The following is an 8,273-nucleotide window of genomic DNA, read 5'->3' on the forward strand; positions in this document are numbered from 1 at the left end:
GGGGCGAGGGACCGATGGGGCGCCGGGTGGTGGGACGACAACGCCGGGTGACAGTGGCGACAGGGCGGCGGGCCGGTGGGGTGGTGGGGCGACGGGGCGGCGATGAGTGGTGGGGGCGGCGACGCGCGTGTGAAGAGCAGGGAGAGAAACAGAGAGAGAGGGGCGGGGTGGGGCGCGGCCGTTAACGTTAGATATGTTAAATCTTTGCCGTCCGCCCCCCTTTGTCATCCGCTTATTTGCTCTTTGCCGTGTGCTAGCAGACGGCAAAGAGGGGGGGGGGCGTTAAGTTTTTTTTAAGCAGCTCGTTAGTGGGGCCCCCTCCCTCTTTGCCGTCTGCTAGCCGATGGCAAATAATCTTTGCCGTCTGCTAGCGGATGGCAAAGAACTGGCTGATGGCAAAGAAGGTCTTTGCCATCAGCCAGTTCTTTGTCGTCTACTTTTGGGTAGCTGATGGCAAAGAGCTTCTTTGCCGTCTGCTAGCAGACGGCAAAGAGCTGGCAGATGGCAAAGTAGCTGATTCTAGTAGTGTATATAGCTCTGCCAATTGAGCTGCTGTTATAGATTCTTTGATAGGAAGAAAATGAGCCACTTTGGTGAGCTTGTCGATGACAACGAAGATAGCATCATTGCCATGCTTGGACTTTGGAAATCCAGTCACGAAGTCCATCTCAATATGGTCAAACTTCCATTCTGGAATGGCAAGAGGTTGGAGGAGACCAGCTGGTCATTGGTGTTCTGCTTTCACTCTTCTACAGACATCACATTCATTCATGAACTGTGCAATCTCGCGCTTCATTCGAGTCCACCAAAATGACTGCTTGAGGTCCTGGTACATCTTTGTACTCCCAGGGAGAATAGAGAGGAGTGAATTGTGAGCCTCGTTCATAATGACTTTACGAAGGTCACCTTTAGGCACAACAATGCGATCCTCGAAGAATAGAGTATCCTTGTCATCAAGATGATAGCACTTGTACTTGGGTTGACTCTTGGCAATCCCAATCTTGACCTTCTTCACCATAGCATCAAGAAGTTGAGCCTCATGAATCTGATCTTCGAAAGTAGAAGAGACTTGGAGGTTGGCAAGAAATCCTTGAGGAACAACTTGTAGATTGAGTTTGCGGAAAGCTTCACAAAGCTCGGGTTGATAAGGCTTGAGAATCAGACTGTTGTAGTAAGCCTTCCTGCTCAATGCATCAGCAATTACATTGGCCTTGCCTGGAGTATATTCAATACTCGGATTATACTCTTGAATCATTTCGACCCAACGAGTCTGCCTGAGGTTGAGGTTTGGCTGAGTGAAGATGTACTTTAGACTCTTGTGATCAGTGAAGATGTCCACTTTTCTTCCCAATAAGAGATGTCTCCAAGTTAAAAGAACATGGACGACTGCCGCCAACTCGAGGTCATGAGTGGGGTAGTTCTTTTCATTGGGCTTCAACTGGCGAGAGGTATAGGCCACAACTTTCTTCTCTTGCATCAACACTACACCAAGACCTTGAAGGGAAGCATCACAGAAGACCTCGAATGGTTTGGATTCATCAGGAGGAGTCAGAACTGGAGCAGTGACTAATTTCTCTTTCAGGGTGTTGAAAGCGATGTCACATTCAGGAGACCAAAAATACTTCACATGCTTCTGGAGAAGGTTAGAAAGAGGCTTCGCGATCTTTGAGAAGTTCTCAACGAACCTTTGATAATAGCTTGCGAGCCCAAGGAAGTTGCGGAGTTGCTTCACATTCTGAGGTGGTTCCCAATTCACAATTGCAGACACCGTCTCAGGATTAATAGCTATGCCCTTGGTAGAGATGATATGCCCGAGGTAGAGAACCTCATCGAGCCAAAACTCGCACTTTGAAAACTTCTCATAGAACTGATGTTCTCCGAGTTTATCCAGCACCAATCTCAAATACTTGGCATGATCCTCCTTGTTCTTGGAAAAGACCAAAATGTCATCGAGGTAGACCAAGACGAAGTCATTTGTGTAGGCGTTGAAGATGAAGTTCATCATGCGGGAGAATGTTGGAGGAGCGTTGACAAGGTCGAAAGACATGACAGTGTATTCATATGAACCATAGCTTGTTCTGAATGCTGTCTTAGGGATATCTTCTTCACGAATGCAAATCTGATGATAGCCCATACGAAGATCAAGCTTGGAGAATACTTGAGCACCTTTGAGTTTTTCAAATAGCTCGTTGATGTTGGGAAGTGGGTACTTGTTCTTTATGGTCTTCTTGTTCAATGGACGGTAGTCGACACAAAGTCGGTCCGTTCCATCCTTCTTCTTGACGAAAAGAACACCACAACCCCATGGAGGAGAACTTGGTCGGATGAGACCCATACGCTCTTGAATATCGAGTTGCTTCTTTAGCTCCTTCAACTCTTCAGGTCCAAGCTTGTAAGGACGTTTGCAAACAGGTTCCGTGCCAGGCTCAAGATCGATGACGAATTCAACTGGCCGGTGCGGAGGCATTCCTGGAAGCTCTTCTGGAAAGACGTCTTGATATTCACAAACGACTGGAATCTGAGAGATGGCATCCAGCTCGCCCTTCTCATTGTGAGAAAACAGTCGAATGGTATTATCACGAGCGGCAAACACGATTACATCCTCAGACGAATGTGTCAACTGAATCTGTTTGGCAGCACAATCAAGCTGAGCCTTGTGCTTAGAAAGCCAGTCCATTCTGAGAATAAGATCGATATCCGAGTTCCCAAGGACCATTGGAGAAGCCAGAAACTTGAAATCACCCATCATGATAGAAATATCCGGGACCATCATGCTAGAACTCAAACGCTTAGCCGGATAAACAACTTGCAATGCTTTAGGTAATGCCTTAGTGCCAAAGTTGTGCTCCGATGCAAATGGGAATGACATGAAAGAATGTGATGCACCAGGGTCAAAAAGAACTTTTGCTGGAATATCGTTAACAGGAAGGTTACCCATAATCACATCTGACGAGTCCTCTGCCTGAGCTGCGTTCATCATGTTGACCTTGGCGTGCTTGGGATTATGCTTGACCACTGCGGTACTGGAAGATCTCACAGGAGGAGGAGGAGGAAGACGCCTCTGATTGAAGCATTTGTTGGCACAGTGACCCTTCTGCTGACACTTGTTGCACGTAACCTCCGAGAGCGGACGGTGATATGGAGCACTTGATCTTGGAGCATGAGATGAAGTCTTGTTCTGAAAGCCTGGGTTGGGTGGGTGGGAAGATCCATTGCCACCTTTGCTCTTCTGCTGATAAGGCTGACGAAACGGAGGAGGAGGCAACCAATACTTTTGCTACTTAGTTGCCACTTGAGTTGAGGAAGAAGGAGTTGCATGTCTGACTCGTTTCTTGGAAGCATCGCACTTGAGCTGAGCAGTCTCTTGTTTCAGTGCCATGTTGTAAAACTCATGGTACTTCTGAGGCTCAAAAAGCACAAGAGCAAGTTGAAGATCTTCTCTGAGGCCAACTCTGAACTGATAAATCATGCTCTTCTCGTCGGGGACGTCCTGCTCGGCGAAACGAGTGAGTTTCTGGAACATGATGTTATATTGGTAAACAAACAAGCTGCCTTGCTTCAGGTTACAGAATTCCTCACGCTTGCTCTCGACAACACTCTGAGGAATATGGTGAGCTTCGAAGTCTTGACGGAATTCATCCCGGGTAATCACACGGCCTCCTCTGGAATCTTTGTATTGCTGAAACCATTCTGCAGCTTGGTCTTTGAGTTGGAAGGAGGCAAACTTGACAAAGTCCTCAGGCCTGACGTTGCTGCACTCGAAATGCTTGCAGATATCCACAAGCCAATTATCAGCGTCTGTTGCCTCGACATAGTTTCTGAAGGTCTTTGGCTGGTTTGCGAGGAACTGGTTGAGTGTAGCAAACTGATTCTGATTGTTGCCATGGCCTTGATTCCCTTGGTTGCGCTCTTGCAGAATTTGCATGATCAACTGCGTGTTTGTATTGGTAGCGGCCATCACAGCTTGCCATGCCTCCGGAGGTGGAGGTGGTGGTGACGGATCAGGATTCTGACGTGTTGGAGGAGCCATCCTGAAGAGGGTGACATCCGTTAGCATCTTGACAGACATATATTCAAGCTGAATCAAATGGATCGGAATTGCAACATATAGTCTTAACATCCGAACAAAATGAACGAATACATTCCAATAGAAATGGTCACACTTCCATAAATTTGAGAAGCCACTTAGATAGAGGTAGGATAATAAAATAACAAGGTACGGACAAGAACGAATACTTGGTGAGGATTACCCAATCACAAACCAAATATCCGCGGAAGAAATACTAGAGCTACATGAATTCCCACCTATGAAACTCCCGAACCTTTCCGGTTATGCAATCAGGTGTTGGGGATACAGGAAAAGCATAATATCTCACCCAAAGCTAGCAAATCCTACATCCAGCTGTATCCATCCTTCAACACATAACCAAGAAACCTTCGGAAATCATTTACCTCAACCTTCGAAAAGCATCCGTTATACGAGTTATGGCAATACTCCCGAACTCCCGCCCTAGTACTAGGTGGCGTCGAGGTTATCTCACCAACAACTGCATAAAAGAGATTTTCGATGTCAGCGAAACTCAGGTATTCCAGAATTGCAACGATAAAATTGTGACGACAACACCTCGGAGCTCAACTCCCCGGGACACTGCCACAACCCCTAAATGTCAGGAGGCACCAAGAACAATGTTCTCGTCACAAAACTATCGGAACGATTCCAAGATACCCGCGTGATCCTAAATTTTTTAGTGAAATTTGAGAAGAGAAGAGTCAAAACTCTACGTCAGGATGCCTCACCAGAGCGATGAAGGGACTGAGGAGTAAAAATAATCCTACTCTCCGATATATATAATCCTAAAAGACTCAAAACATTTTTTCTAGACTCAACAACACCAACGGTTCACTCAAGCAGGGGGCTCCTAAGGTCGGGGAAGGCTCTGATACCAACTTGTAACGCCCACGATGCGGCTATATCTCCCACGTGTCGAAGCACGACTTAGAGGCATAACCGCATTGTAAGCAATGTCGCAAGTGAGGTAATCTTCACAACAACCCATGTAACAAATAAGGGAAAGAGATACATAGTTGGCTTACACTCGCCATGTCACACAATGCATACATATCATTACATTCATCCAGGTACACTCAAGGTCCGACTACGAAATCAAAATAAAGAACAACCCCAAATGTGACAAAGTTCCCGGTCGCCCCAACTGGGCACCACTACTGATCGTCTGGAAAAGAAATGTAGTATCGTCCTGAGTCCTCATCGAACTCCAACTTGAGCTCAGTCGAATCACCTGGAGCGGTATCATCGGTCCCTGCATCTGGTTTTGGAAGTAATCTGTGAGTCACAGGGACTCAGCAATCTCACACCCCCGCGATCAAGACTATTTAAGCTTATAGGAAGGGTAAAAGGTATGATGGTGGAGCTGCAGCAAGCGACTAGCATATTTGGTAGTTAACATACGCAAAAGAGAGCGAGAAGAGGAGGTAAAGGCACGAAGGATGAACTATGATCAAGAAGTGATCCTAGAACAACCTACGTTCAAGCATAACACGAGACCGTGTTCTCTTCTCAAACTCCGCCAAAAAGAGACCATCACGACCACACACTCAGTTGATTCATTTTAATTAAGGTAATCTTTAGGTTCTCTACAACTGGACATTACCAAATTCCCATATGCCCATAACCGCGGGCATGGCTTTCGAAAGATCAAATCCCTGTAGGGGTGTCCCAACTTAGCCCATCACAAGCTCTCACAGTCAACGGAGGATATTCCTTCTCCCAAGACAATCCGATCAGACTCGGAATCCCGGTTACAAGACATCTCGACAATGGTAAAATTAAACCAGCAAAGCCGCATGAATGTGCCGACAAATACCGATAGGAGCTGCACATATCTCGTTCTCAGGGCACACTCAGATGAGACTAGCTACGAGTAAAACCAACCCTCAAGTTTCCTCGAGGTGGCCCCGCAGGCAGCTCAATTCAGACCAACACTCAGAGGAGCACTGGCCCGAGGGGGGTTTAAATAAAGATGACCCTTGGGCTCCAGAAACCCAAGGGAAAAGAGGCTAGGTGGCAAATGGTAAAACCAAGGTTGGGCATTGCTGGAAGAGTTTTATTAAAGGCGAACTGTCAAGGGGTTCCCATTATAACCCAACCATGTAAGGAACGCAAAATCAAGGAACATAACACCGGTATGACGGAAACTAGGGCGGCAAGAGTGGAACAAAACACTAGGCATAAGGCCGAGCCTTCCACCCTTTACCAAGTATATAGATGCATTAAAGTAGACAAGATATAATAATGATATCCCAACAATAAACATGTTCCAACAAGGAACAAACTCTAATCTTCACCTGCAACTAGCAACGCTATAAGAGGGGCTGAGCAAAGCGGTAACATAGCCAAACAACGGTTTGCTAGGACAAGGTGGGTTAGAGGTTTTACATGGCAATATGGGAGGCATGATAGGCAAGTGGTAGGTATCGTAGCATAGGCATAGCAAAAGAGCGAGCATCTAGCAAGCAAAGATAGAAGTGATTTCGAGGGTATGGTCATCTTGCCTGCAAAGCTCTCTGAGTTGATGTTAGCTGGATCCTTGTAAACGTACTCAACGAGCTCCTCGATCACGTACTCGTCTCCCGGCTCTACCCAAGCAAGAACAACAAGCAAAGGGAGACACAATCAACCACGTGCAATGCACAAGCAACATGATGCAAAACATGGTATGCCATGCGGGATGCGGTATGCGATGCATATGCATGTTTCGGAAAGGAATGATTGAAACTGGCCTCAACTTGGAAAACCAAGAGTGCCACTGGAAAGATGAGTTGATTTCGGTCGAAATCGATATAAAGATCATCGGAATCGGATGCACGGTTTGGAAATGACAAGCAAAACAAATATGGCACCGATCTGCGATTAACATCACGAGGCCATCTAAATGCATCAAGAACAACATGCTACAGCACTCTAACATAGCAACAAAATACATGGAAGGGGTCCACTCAAGATGCTTGTCAAAATATGAACACTGAGCTACGGCTAATTCACTCAATAGCAGGTTCAAACAAGCATGGCAAAAGTCCAAAAGATTACAGGTTACAGACTTGGTGAAATTAACATCAAGTCAGGAATTGAACATCAGGAAGCAAAGTTTAGAGCAAGGTAACAACATGCTACGGGAACATATCATGGCAAAGCAATACATGGAATGAAGCTACTCAAAGCATACAACAAAAGTCCCTTACTGGCCATAAGACAAAAGGGATCAGAAAATACAATGGCAACCATGTGAACATAGCAATTAACGTTAACAGATTCAGACTTAGCAGAAAATTGGAACATGGCAAAACAGATATCAAGTAGGCATGTTTACGAGCTCGATGCACTCACTACAAGGCATTGCATGAAAAACTAAGCATACACCCAGCAAGTAGACATGGCATAGAAGCTAGACATGACAAGAACAACAACATATCATGCATGGATCAACTACAAAAAGCTCGACAAAAATGCTTAACACGTAAACATTCTGCCAGGAACATTTTATAGCAAAAGTAGAGCTTGATTGACTCAAGCTGGGGTCCTCGATAATTGCAAACAAAGACATGGATGGATAGAGCACCACAATATCTACAAAACATCCTTACTGATCATGCTCAAAAGAGGCATGGATCACTCTGTATCAACATGAACACATGGCATAAAAATAATGACAGGGCAAAGACTTGGAATATTTCTAAGTCCCTCAAATCAGCAACATTAAGTGAGCTATTTTGCATGCTTGTGCTAGTCACCACAGAGATCACAAAAATACAAGGCATACACCCCTGTAAAGATGGCATGGCATACTTCAAAACTCATGTAGAGCTCAAGTTCATAGGAGGCACACATCAATCATGGCAAAAATGACAAATGTCCAATTACTGATATGAAACTGAAACTAACAGAAACTAGAACTCTTCCAACAGCATTTAGGGCATCAAGATGAGCTCAAATGAACATGATACAATGAGATGAAATGGAGAACTCGTCGAGACGAACATTTTGATATGCTACACACATGAATCGGAGCCACGATGATGAAGTTATGATGCTGCGAAGAATGCACAAAATTACTGGAAGAGGGGGGAAAAGTCAACCCGGTCTAATGTTTACTGTAGATCTGGATCGAGAACTCGCCGGAGCACGGACTTGGAGGATGGCCGGAAATGGAGCCGTGGTGGCCGGGCTTGCGGGGCCGGCCGGAGTTGCGGCGAGG

Source organism: Triticum dicoccoides, chromosome 6A (genome assembly GCF_002162155.2).
Source record: "Triticum dicoccoides isolate Atlit2015 ecotype Zavitan chromosome 6A, WEW_v2.0, whole genome shotgun sequence".
Classification (NCBI taxonomy): domain Eukaryota; kingdom Viridiplantae; phylum Streptophyta; class Magnoliopsida; order Poales; family Poaceae; genus Triticum; species Triticum dicoccoides.